Source organism: Mus caroli, chromosome 19 (assembly GCF_900094665.2).
Source record: "Mus caroli chromosome 19, CAROLI_EIJ_v1.1, whole genome shotgun sequence".
In the NCBI taxonomy this organism is placed as follows: domain Eukaryota; kingdom Metazoa; phylum Chordata; class Mammalia; order Rodentia; family Muridae; genus Mus; species Mus caroli.
This window is the reverse complement of record NC_034588.1, coordinates 301,172-313,122: the sequence shown is the minus strand read 5'-3', so window position 1 is coordinate 313,122 and position 11,951 is coordinate 301,172. Positions and strand designations below refer to the sequence as shown.

General features: G+C 42.8%; 1 protein-coding gene across 12 annotated transcripts in view; it reads left to right on the top strand.

Annotated features, from left to right (window-relative positions):
- Window positions 1-11,951, top strand: part of Ppp6r3 (protein phosphatase 6 regulatory subunit 3) — a 120,432-nt gene that overhangs the window by 8,664 nt on the left and 99,817 nt on the right. The gene's annotated exons all lie outside the window — the stretch shown is intronic.

Below are 11,951 nucleotides of genomic sequence, written 5' to 3'. Positions count from 1 at the left end.
CTCTGCCTCCCAAGTGCCGGGATTAAAGGTGTGCGCCACCACCGCCCGGCATTTGCAGTATGATTTCTAAAACATTTATCTTTACAATCTCTGTTTTGGGGCTGGAGGGATTGCTCATGATTAAGAGCTTATACTGCTCTTCCAGAGGACCAAAGTTTCATTCCTAGCACCTGCAAGCAGTAAGCTCACTTGTAACTCCCATTACAGGTGATAGGATACTCCCTTCTGGTCTTTGCAGGCACTGCTTTCACATGTATGCACAAACCACACACAGGCACAGACATACAAATAAAAAATAAAATTTACAGTCTCTTTGTTTTTTGTTTGGGTTTTTATTTGAGACAGGGTTTCTCTGTATAGCCCTGGCTGTCCTGGAACTCACTTTGTAGACCAGGCTGGCCTCGAACTCAAAATCTGCCTGCCTCTGCCTCCCAAGTGCTGGGATTAAAGGTGTGTGCCACCACGCCCGGTTTACAGTCTTTTTCTTATTGGCTCTTAGAACTATATAAACACAGCTATCTTTGCTGTGGTGTCTCCCGTGTTCTGTGGGGCTGCGTGTCTGTCATTCTGTCTGTCTTTCCTTCTTCCTTTCTTTCTTTCATTCTTTCCTTTTTTCCTTTTGAGACATGGGTTCTCTGTGTAGCTATCTGTCCAGGAACTCACTCTGTAGACCAGACTGACCTGGAACTCAGAGATCCATCTGCTTCTGCCTCCTGAGTGCTGGTGTGCATTACCACCACCTGACTGAGCTGTATGTCTTTCAACATGATGTGGATAAGTTTATTTTTCTTTTTTGTTTGCTTATTATTTGTTTGGGACAGGGTTTCTTTTTGTAGCCCTAGCTGTTCTAGAATTCTCTGTAGACCAGTGTGGTCTATAACCCAGAAATCCACCTATCTCTTCTTGAGTGCTGGGATTAAAAGCGTACACCTCTACTTCCTAGCTATACTCGTTTTCTTTACAGATTTTATATCATGGTTTTCTAGTTCTATTGAGTTAGGTAAACATTTTCTGTAAAGGGTCAGTTGGCAAATTATGTTCGTCTCTGCTGCTCCTTTGCTATTATGTGTGAAAGCAGCCACAGTCAAAATGTGGACTAGGAAAAGGTGGCTGTGTGCCTGAATGGCTTTGCTTTGAGGATAAGTGGTGGGCTAGGTTCACTTGTGTATTGTAGTCAGTGGTACCCATTCACATCTAGTTTTTATTTTAAGTATAATGAATTCAAGAATTCAAAAAGTGTTTGTCATGATGGGCACAGATAAGAAAAAAGTTACACTGGCACTAGCCAGCTTAAGAAAGTATTGTCATTCCCTTTGGTCCTGTGTGTCCTCCCTGACCACCTTCTTTCTCCTGACCTCCTCAAGGTACTCTATTTCTTTACCTCTGTGCCACCATCTGTGAATGTCTTCTTATATAATGTGACTTAATTTTTGCATGTTATTAAACTATATAAATTTGAATCTTATTTTATGAATGTCTCTCTTAACATTGTTCTCAAAAATCCCTCCCCCCTTTTAACAAAACAATCTGTTTTGTTTTCCAGATGTTTGAATACTTTCTGTCTTAATAATGAGCAAAACAGACCCATGTTCCTATCCTCATACAATGTATGATTTTAGTGTGGGGAAGACAGTTAACAGAGAGTTAATGGTATAGTAGCTATCTGGATACTGATTGGAGCTAGCAGAAGAGAAATGGGTTGACTGTTTTCAGCCTGAAAGGCAGTGTTCAGATTAGACCTACCTGAGAAGGACCCTTTGCCTAGAAGATGAAAGCTCAAGGCATGAGGCCATGGGTATGTGGGGCATCGTTAGAGTCCAGCAGGCATGAGTGCTATGAAGGGGGTAGAACAATTGTGTTGGAGGGAAGATCCCTAGGGAGAGTGGTAAAATAGGTCTGTTTTGAGCCAGAGGTGTGACATACATAGTCAGTCTGGTTTCAGAAAGGTCCCATTGCAGCTGAGTTAAGAATAGCTGTTGCTGTGCAGCTGTCATGAGAGGCTTTAGAAGGCTATGGCAGTGATCCAGGGGAGCAGCAGCTTGGGCAGAAGGGGACCAGGAGTGGTATTGAGAAGTGGTTGGAGTCTAGATCCTTCTTGGAGGGAGAAGAGATGAGATTTGCTGGTAGACAGGATGTGGGTGTAAGAGAAGTAGAGGATGACAGACGGTAGGGCCTTTGGCTTGCTGTAGGAAGAGGAAGGCTGTGGAGGAGCAGGCTGTAAAGGACATCTGGAGTTGGATTTGGGCTTATTCAGTTTGGGTCACTTTAGAGAGCAAATAGCATTTAGAGTTTAGAGGAGAGGAAGGGCTGGGCTGCACATCACTGTGAGTCTCCACATTTAGATGGCATTGTAGACCATGTTGAGCAAGTCATGAATGATTTTGATGAGCAGCTCTCAAAGGAAATGTGAGAAACCTGGATGAACAGAGAATAGACAGTGCTCTGTCTTGGGGACTTGCCTGGGGAAGAAGACATGAATGTCAAAGGGTTTACTGAAATGGGTAAGTTAGGACATTAGTGTGCCTTAGGTGCTTTAGTGTGTGTATCAGTTAACTTCCGTTGCTCTGATAAAACTTAGCCAAGGCAACTTACAGAAGGCTGAGTTTATTTGGTGCTTCCAGTTTCTGGGATAGGAGTCCATCCGCACTGTGGTGGGGCATGGCAATGGCAGGCATGGCAGTGGAGCATTAGCTGAAGGCTCAGATCTAGAGCCACATGCAGAAAGCACACTGAATGGCTGGATTGTTTGAAACCTACAAGCTTACTGCCAGGGAGTAACCTCCTATAAGCTACACCTCCTACTCCTTCCCTAACAGTTCCACCAACTGGGGACCAAGAATCCAAGCATGAGCCTTGGGGGCCCATTCTCTCTTTCTAAAAAGATTTTATTTATTTTTGTATATGAGTACACTGTAGCTGTCTTCAGACACACCAGAAGAGGACCTCAGATTCCATACAGATGGTTGTGAGCCACCATTGTGGTTGCTAGGAATTGAACTCAGGGCCCTTAGAAGAGCAGTCAGTGCTCTTAATCTCTGAACCATCTCTCCAGCCCTGGGGGCTCATTCTCAATCAGACAACCAATATGTACTTGAAGAAGTGCTACTGTGGAGGAGAAGCAGGAGAGGCCCTAATCTCTGAAGGCCCATCCCATTCCCCCAGTCTAGAGCAGGCATTGGCACTGGACTGAGTGTTTACATGGAGAGCTGGCCTGGCCCTCTTTGTTCCTCCTTAGTCACAGAGGGTAGAGTTGAATGGGAGTAGATAGGCAGGGGAACATGTGGGTATTTTCTTTACTGTCCCCATTCTTCCCCAGGGAAAGGGAAAGGGAGGTGAGAATGAGAAGTTGGTGGGTGGGGTGTGAAGAGAGTAGAAAGGATGAAGTTGGAATGTGAAGGGCTTCTGTAGGGGATGAGGCTGCGTTGATAGCTGATAGCACAGTGCTTTAACAGGGGTTATGGGCTACAGAGGTGTGAGGGAGGGGGGTGCAGAGGGAGAGAGGAGAGAGAACTGCCATTAGAGCTGAGGAAGGCAGCTGGTGAGGTGTGTCTACACTCATGCACACAGCTGAAGTTCATTCCACTTTGTCTGTGTTGTGTTTCCGATTCTATGCATTTATTGTCCTGATGTCGGGGGAAATAGGATTGTTTCCAGTAAGAGAAAGCTGCTGCCAACAGTTTTGACACAGATTGTGAAAGCATGTCTCCAGGGCACAAACTGAAGTATTGGCTATTGGGACATGTCCAGCTTCAATTTTAGGAGGTAGTGCAAACTGTTTTCTTTTTTCTTTTTTAAAGATTTATTTTTTTTAATTTTATTTATGTGAGTACACCGTAGCTGTCTTCAGACACCCCAGAAAAGGGTATCAGTTCTCATTATGGATGGTTGTGAGTCACCATGTGGTTGGTGGGATTTGAACTCAGGACCTTCGGAAGAATGCTCAGTACTCTTAACCCCTGAACCATCTCTCCAGCCCCACAAACTGTTTTAAAATGGTCCTTGATGGCTCTTTGAATTGTCAGGCTGTTTTATACTTAAGTTTGTTGACCCTCAGCGGTCTTAAAAATAACAGCTGCAAACCAAAAGCATTAGTTTAGTATGCTGATGGATTGAGGCAGGAGGATTGGGAGTGTTCAGAGTCATCATTCACTACATGTTGGCTTCAAGGCCATCCTGGGCTACATGAAACCTCATCTCAGGAACAATGCAAACTATAACATTATCTAAACTGTGTAATTTAATAGAATTTAATGTCCCCCAGAATTGTGTAATTCATACAATCTAAGGATATTATCTTCATCTCCTGTGTGATTTGGACATTTCATGTGAGTAGTTTAACAGTGATCTTTTGTGACTGTTTTTTTCAGTTAGCATATTTCAAGTTTCTCCCATGTTTTAGCATGTATCAGAGTACTTTCCTTTTCTTGCATATATACTCACATACATGTGTGTGAAGGCCAGAGGTTTGCTTTGGATGTCTTTCTCAATTGTTTCCCCACCTTATATTGTGAGGCAGCCTTTTCATTGAACCCGAAATTCACTGATTGGGCCAGACTGGCTGGCTCACCAACCCCAGGGATATTTTTTGTTTCTATCTCTCCAGCTGTGGGACAATAGGCACTTGCTGGGGATTTGAACTTGGGTTTTGATACTTACTTATTAGCAAGCAATTCACCATTTGCGCTGTCTCCCAGTCCTGTACTTCCTTTTATCATCCATTGTGTTTGTTGTATGGACAGTTTATCATTCCATTTTGGGGCTTTTTTTTTTTTTTTGGTTTTTCGAGACAGGGTTTCTCTGTGTAGCCCTGGCTGTCCTGGAACTCACTTTGTAGATCAGGCTGGCCTCCAACTCAGAAATCTGCCTGCCTTTGCCTCCCAAGTGCTGGGAGTAAAGGCGTGTGCCACCTCCGCCCGGCTAGGAATGCTACTTCTGTTGGTCCATGGAACTTGACTTTTTGTCATTGAGACAGGCTTCCTTGTGTAGTTTAAAATAGCTTAAAACTGGATCCACCTGCCTCAGCCTCCTGAGGCAAGTAAGATGGCTCAGCAGATAACCCCATGTATCATGCCTGACTACTTGAGTTCTTTCATCAGATAGGAGAGAGCAAGCACCTGCAAGTTGTCCTCTGAACTGTGTGGAACATTCATACAGCACCCTGAAATATAAAATGAATGTTTACAGAGATGCTTTAAGCTTGCTGCCCCTTGTTTTTGTTTGTGTTTTATTGTGGCTCTTTTGTATTTTATCCTCCCCCCACTCTTTACTAAGAACACACTGTAGCCAGACCCCCAAACAGATTCTGTCATAAATTTTTATTACACTGTTGAGGTTGAATTGGTTGATTTCTTCCAGTGAGCTTTTTCAACTATGAATGAATTCATAGAAAATATTAGTAAATGATATTTATTCAGTAAGTGCAAGTGTTAAGAGTGAGGCAGTGTAAGAGCTTGCCTGCACATGAAGGCCCTGCATAAAATGGTAGCTGGATATGGAGTGCAAGCTTTGGTCCTGATGAGCTAGAAAGCAGCAGTGTGCAGGAAAGCAGTGGCATTCTGAAGGCTGGCCTAGTGGCTTCCTAACTGTAACACTGGGTTAGTCAGTTGTCTAGTTAGGGTTTCCTATCACGTTGAAAAACATCATGACAAAAAAGCAAGTTGGGGTGGGGAGAGGAAAGGCTCTATTCTGCTTATACTTTCCTGTTGATGTTTATCACCAAAGGAAGTCAGGATAAGAACTAAAGCAGGGTGGGGATCTGGAGGCAGGAACTGATGCAGAGGCTATGGAGGGTGCTGCTTATGGAGTCCAGGACCACCAGCCCAGTATGGTACCCACCCACAGTGGGCTAAGCCTTCCTCCATTGATCACTAATTAAGAAAATGCCTTAGTGCTTGATCTCAAGGAGGCTTTCCTCAACTGAGGTGCCTTCCACTCTGATGACTCTAGTTTGTGCCAAGTTGACACACAAAACTAGTCAGGCAGTACATTAGTGTTGTGTGAAAACTGAAAAAACATAACAAGATTGTTGTGAAGCTAAAATGAAAATGTTTGGAATTGTTTGATAAATAAAGCATGATTTGTGCCAGGTGTTGAGGCATATGGTTTTTTTTTTTTTTTTTTAAAGATTTATTTATTTATTATATGTAAGTACACTGTAGCTGTCCTCAGACACTCCAGTAGAGGGCACCAGATCTCGGTTACGGATGGTTGTGAGCCACCATGTGTGGTTGCTGGGATTTGAACTCTGGACCTTCGGAAGAGCAGTCGGGTGCTCTTACCCACTGAGCCATCTCACCAGCCCGGCATATGGTTTTTAATTCCAGTGCTCCAGAGGTAGCTTTGTAAATTTTCCTCAGGATTGGTTAACCTGGAAGACTGATAAGGAGTGTACACAACCTGCACTTTTTAAAAAAAAAAATTGGATATTTTATTTGTTTACATATCAAATGTTATCCCCTTTCCCAGTTTCCCCTCTGCAAACCCCCTATCCCATCCTCCCTTACCCTGCTTCTATGAGGGTGCTCACCCACCCACCTATCCTCTTCTGCCTCACCTCCCTAGCATTCCTCTATACTGGTGTATCAAGCCTTCACAGGACCAAGGGCCTCCCCTCCCATTGATGCCAGATAAGGACCCTTCAGTTCCTTCAGTCCTTCCCCTAACTCCTCCATTGGGGTCCCTGTGTTCAGTCCAATAGTTGGCTGTGAGCATCCACATCTGTATTGGTCAGGATCTGACAGAGCCTCTTAGGAGACAGCTGTATCAGGGTACTGTCAGCAAGCACTTCTTGGCATCAGCAATAGTGTTTGGGTTTGGTATCTGCATGTGGGATGGATCCCCAGGTGGGGCAGTCTCTGGATGACCTTTCCTTCAGTCTCTGTTCCACTTTTTGTCCCTGAATTTCCTTTAGACAGGAGCAATTCTGGGTTAAAATTTTGGAGATGGGTGGGTGGCTCCATCCATCAACTGTGGGGCCATGCCTAACCTCTGGATATGGTCTCTATAGGTCCTCCCTCCCCTTTGTGGGGTATTTCAGCTAATGTCATCCCCATGGGGTCCTGGGAGGCTCGGTTTTCTGGCATCTGGGACTTTCTGGTTGCTACCCCCAGTTCCCCATCCCCCATCGCTACACACCTCTGTTCAATTTCCTGACCCTCTCTTCATCTCCTCCATCTCCTCCCTTACCTGATTCTGCCCCTCTTTTTTCCCCTCCCCCTTCTCTCTTCCTCCCAAATTCCTCCCATCCTCTACTTCCCTTGATTATATTGTTTCCCCTTCTAAGTAGAACTGAAGTATCCACTTTTTGGTCTTCCTTTCTCTTGAGGTTCATGTGGTCTGTGAGTTTTATTGTGGGTATTCCACGCTCTTTGCCTAATATCCACTTATCAGTGAGTACATACCATGTGTGTTCTTTTGTGGCTGAGTTTCCTCACTCAGGATTATATTTTCTAGATCCATCCATTTGCCTGCGAATTTTGTGAAATCATTGTTTTTAATAACTGAGTAGTACTCCGTTGTGTAAATGTACCACATTTTTTTCTATCCCATTGTTGAGGGACATCTGGGTTGTTTCCAGCTTTTAGCTATTATAAATAAGGCTGCTGTAAACATAGTGGAGCATGTGTCTTTATTACATGTTGGAGCATTTTCTGGATATACCAGGAGTGGTATAGCTGGGTCCTCAGGTAGTACTATGTCCATTCTGAGTGGTATGAGGTGGAATCTCAGGGTTGTTTTGATTCGCCTTTCCCTGATGACTAAGGATGTTGAACATTTCTCTAGGTGCTTCCCAGCCATTCTAGTTTCCTCAGTTGAGAATTCTCTGTTTAGCTCTGTTCTCTATTTTTTTGATAGGGTTATTTGGTTCTCTGGTGTCTTGAGTTCTTTGTATATACTGACTGGATATTAGCCCTTTATGGGATGTAGGATTGATTGAGGTAGTGTCTGTCTTTGTCACTGAGGTGCATTTCCTGTATGCAGCAAAATGCTGGGTCCTGTTTACATATCCAGGCTGTTAGTCTATGTCTTAACCACAGAGCCAGCTCTCCACCCCCTTATAATTCTTTCTTTATATGTTACTTGACCTTCTTCCCTTAGTGCTTTTAATATTCTTTGTTTTGTGCATTTGGTGTTTTGACTATTATGTGATGGGAGGAATTTCTTTTCTGATCCAATCTATTTGGAGTTTATAGGCTTCTAGTATGTTTATGGGCATCTCTTTCTTTAGGTTAGGGAAGTTTTCGTCTATAATTTTGTTGAAGATATTTACTGGCCCTTTAAGTTGGGAATGTTCACTCTCTTCTATATCTTTTTTTTTTTTTTTTGGTTTTTTTCATTGTGTCCTGGATTTCCTGGATGTTTTGAGTTAGGAGCTTTTTGCATTTTGCATTTTCATTGACTGTTGTGTCAGTGTCAATGTTTTCTATGGTAACTTCTGCACCTGAGATTCTCTCTTCTACCTCTTGTATTCTGTTGGTGATGGGTCTGTGACTCCTGATCTCTTTCCTAGGTTTTCTTTCTCCAAGGTTGTCTCCCTTTGTGATTTCCTTATTGGTTCTATTTCCATTTTTAGATCCTGGATGGTTTTGTTCAATTCTTTACCTGTTTGGTTGTATTTTCCTGTAATTCTTTAAGGGATTTTTGTGTTTCCTCTTTAAGGTCTTCTACTTGTTTAGCTGTGTACTCCTGTATTTCTTTAAGGGAGTTATTATTTATGTTCTTAAAGTCCTCTATCATCATCATGAGATGTGATTTTTAAATCAGAGTCTTCCTTTTCTGGTGTGTAGGATTATCCAGGGCTTGCTGTGGTGGGAGAACTGGGTTCTGATGATGCCAAGTAGCCTTGGTTTCTGTTGCTTATGTTCTTGCACTTGCCTCTCACCATCTGGTTATATGTGATGTTAGCTGGTTTTGCTGTCTCTGCCTGTGACTTGTCCCTCCTTTAAGCCTGTGTGTCAGCACTCTTGGGAGACCAACTCTCTCCAGCCAGAATTTGGGTATGGAGAGCTGTGGCACAGGGTCAGCTCTGGGGCACAGATGGAAACTCCAGCCTGCACTTTTAAAAGCTTCTGTGATAGTAATATATAGAGAGAAAGAGTGGCCAGGGAGAAAAGAGAATTCATGTCAAAGAGGCCAACTGACGAAAACATTCTCATTCCAGTATGGGTGGGTGGGGGCAGGTGGGAAGAGGTGTCTCCTGGTGAACTGCATTGAGAGCAGGTTAAGTGAGGACTGAAAAGGGTAACTGAGTGAGCCCAACTTGAAGTCGACTGGTACAGTATGTAATTAATTGAAGAGGGAGTGCTATCATATGCTGTAAAAAATAATTAGTACAAAGTACTAACCAGCCCAGCCCAATAGAAATGGACAAAAACTATAAACAGACACTTGGCAGAAAAGTGAAGTGTAAATGGCTTTCAAAAATTCAAAAAATTTGGGCTAGAGAGATGGCTGACTGGTTAGGACGTGTGCTATTTTTACAGAAGACCCAGGTTAGTTGCCTGCACCTGCATTGCAGGTCAGAACTGCAGTAATTTAGTTCCAGTGGAGCTCAGTCTTTTCTGCACTCTACAGGCAAAGTGTACTCAGGCACACAGAAACACACTTTGAAAAAATGTGAACAATGTGCAGCTTTGCTCAAGAGAAAAGAAAGCATGCTTGCATGTTGATGGATGTGAAGAAACAGACATTCATGTGGTGGGAAGAAAGTAGGTGTGACTTAACAGAGGTGCATGTCTATTCTCCAGCAGCTCTACTTTTGGAAGATTAGGATTTTTGCTTTTTTTTTTTTAAATAAAAGCAAGAGTTGAAAATGACATGGTCATTAGTGGTGGCCTTCTTACATGGGAAAGTACTGCTCAAACGTCTTCAGGAAAGGATTTAGAGGTTGGTTGTTTTTGTTATTAATCAAGCTTTGTCAACATCTTTGAGAATCTTTTTTTTTTTTTCATTTAAAAATTGAAAAACATACCAATGTCGGTCTGGTATTAGCCAGAGCAGGCTGTAGAAGTGAACCTTTGAAAAGAGCTGTTAGTCTAGTCACTGGGGGGAGGGTGTGTGTGTGTGTCTACCTTTAGGACATGCGCCAGTCAGTGTGTATTCCTTTTTCAGAGGCTGACAGAGATTCTCTTTGGGAAACTCAGTCCTGTTGTATGTACATACTGGGCTATACCACAGGGGAAAGGGTGTGTGATGTCTTACAAGACTTGTGAGTGAATCCACATTCCATTTTACCTGATTATGCCTAGACCAGGCATATCTTCCATCAAGGCTACATCAAATTTTACTTGGTTTGAATCCTTGACAGAGTAAGTGTCTGATGCCAGAGAACTCTGAATGTAACATGGGGCCTTGTGTATGTGAGAACAGCACAGACCTTTGTGCACTGTACATTCTCATGTTGCCCACATGAACACAGTGCTGTGGACCTTTTTGAAGTTTGGCTTTTTATTTATCTTTTTAAATAAGAGGCTTGGCACAACCAAATAGACTGGTCTTCCAGCAGAGAAAATTTTTTTTTCTTTTTACGAAACCCACTGGCACTCACTCTAAAGATGGAAATGGCCTCAAACTTGGAGAGATTGGCCTGCTTCTGCTTCTTGAGTGCTGAGGTTAAAGGTGTGCGTTACCACATCTGGCTTTGCGCAACTTTACATTCTCTGTTGTTTTCAGTTTAAAGTTGAACAACTTCTTAAAAATTTGAGACTGTTGTTACTCATTGATTTGTTTTTCTTTATGTTCTGATACTATTTATATTTCCTTATTTCTTAGATCATAGGAATGACTTATAAGATTGAGAAGTGATGATTTAGTCTCAAGTCTCCCATTTTGTAGATAAGACAAATACAAAGAGAAGAGATTCCCTGCCTAGAACTGAATCTTTGTGCCACCTTAGACCTACCTGTGGGACTTGAAGGGATGTGCCCTTTTTTTTTTTTTTAATATTTTATTTATTTTTAGAGTCTGAGTGTCTTTTCACACTAGTTGACTTTGAACTTGGCTTGTAGCTGATGGTTTCTCAATTTTTTTTTAAAGATCTATATGTGAGTACACTGTAGCTGTCTTCAGACACTCAAGAAGAGGGCATCAGATTTTTGTTATGGATGGTTGTGAGCCACCATGTGGTTGCTGGGATTTGAACTCAGGACCTTTGGAAGAACAGTTGGTGCTCTTAACCGCTGAGCTATCTCACCAGCTCAGGATGTGCCTTTGATTATACTGTTGCTGATGTAATGAAGAATATTAATTTATGAAAGATACTAGTTCATTTAAAGGGGCATGTTGGTTCATGCCTGTAATCCCAGCTCTTGGGAGGTGGGGCCAGGAGGATGGCAGCAAATTGGAGGCTAGCCTGATGTGCATAGAGAGTTCTATAAAGTGTGAGATTGTTTTTAAAAAGAAAAGAAAGAAATTTACTCTAATACATTTTCACTCACTTCATTGTTCATATGCCATGTAAAAAGTTTTGATAACATTGAGGAAGTGTTAAAAGTAGGTACCTCAGTTGGGCTAATGAAGTGTAGTCTGACCAGTGTAGTGATTCCTCACTCACTGTGGCTGTAACAGGTATAGGTGGTCCACTGTTCTTGACCTTGGATGCAAGTTTACTAATCTGTGACTGGGCTGTATTTTCATAGTAGGTTAGACTGAGCTGTCTTCTTGTGTCTGAAGTGATGGGAGTATTCCTAATGAGCATAGCCAGACAGTGATGAAATCCAGTCAGGTGCCAAGCTTTGCTTACAGTGTATCACCTACTGATATGGCCTTCCCCCACCAACCCCCCCTCCGACAGGATTTCTCTGTGTAGACCAGGCTGGCCTCGAACTCAGAAATCTGCCTGCCTCTGCCTCCCAAGAGTTGGGACTAAAGGTGTGCGCCACCACGCCCGGTGCTGATATGGCCTTCTTAAGGTGGTAGGGAGGCTTGTACTTTACATTCTTTTTTTTTTTTAA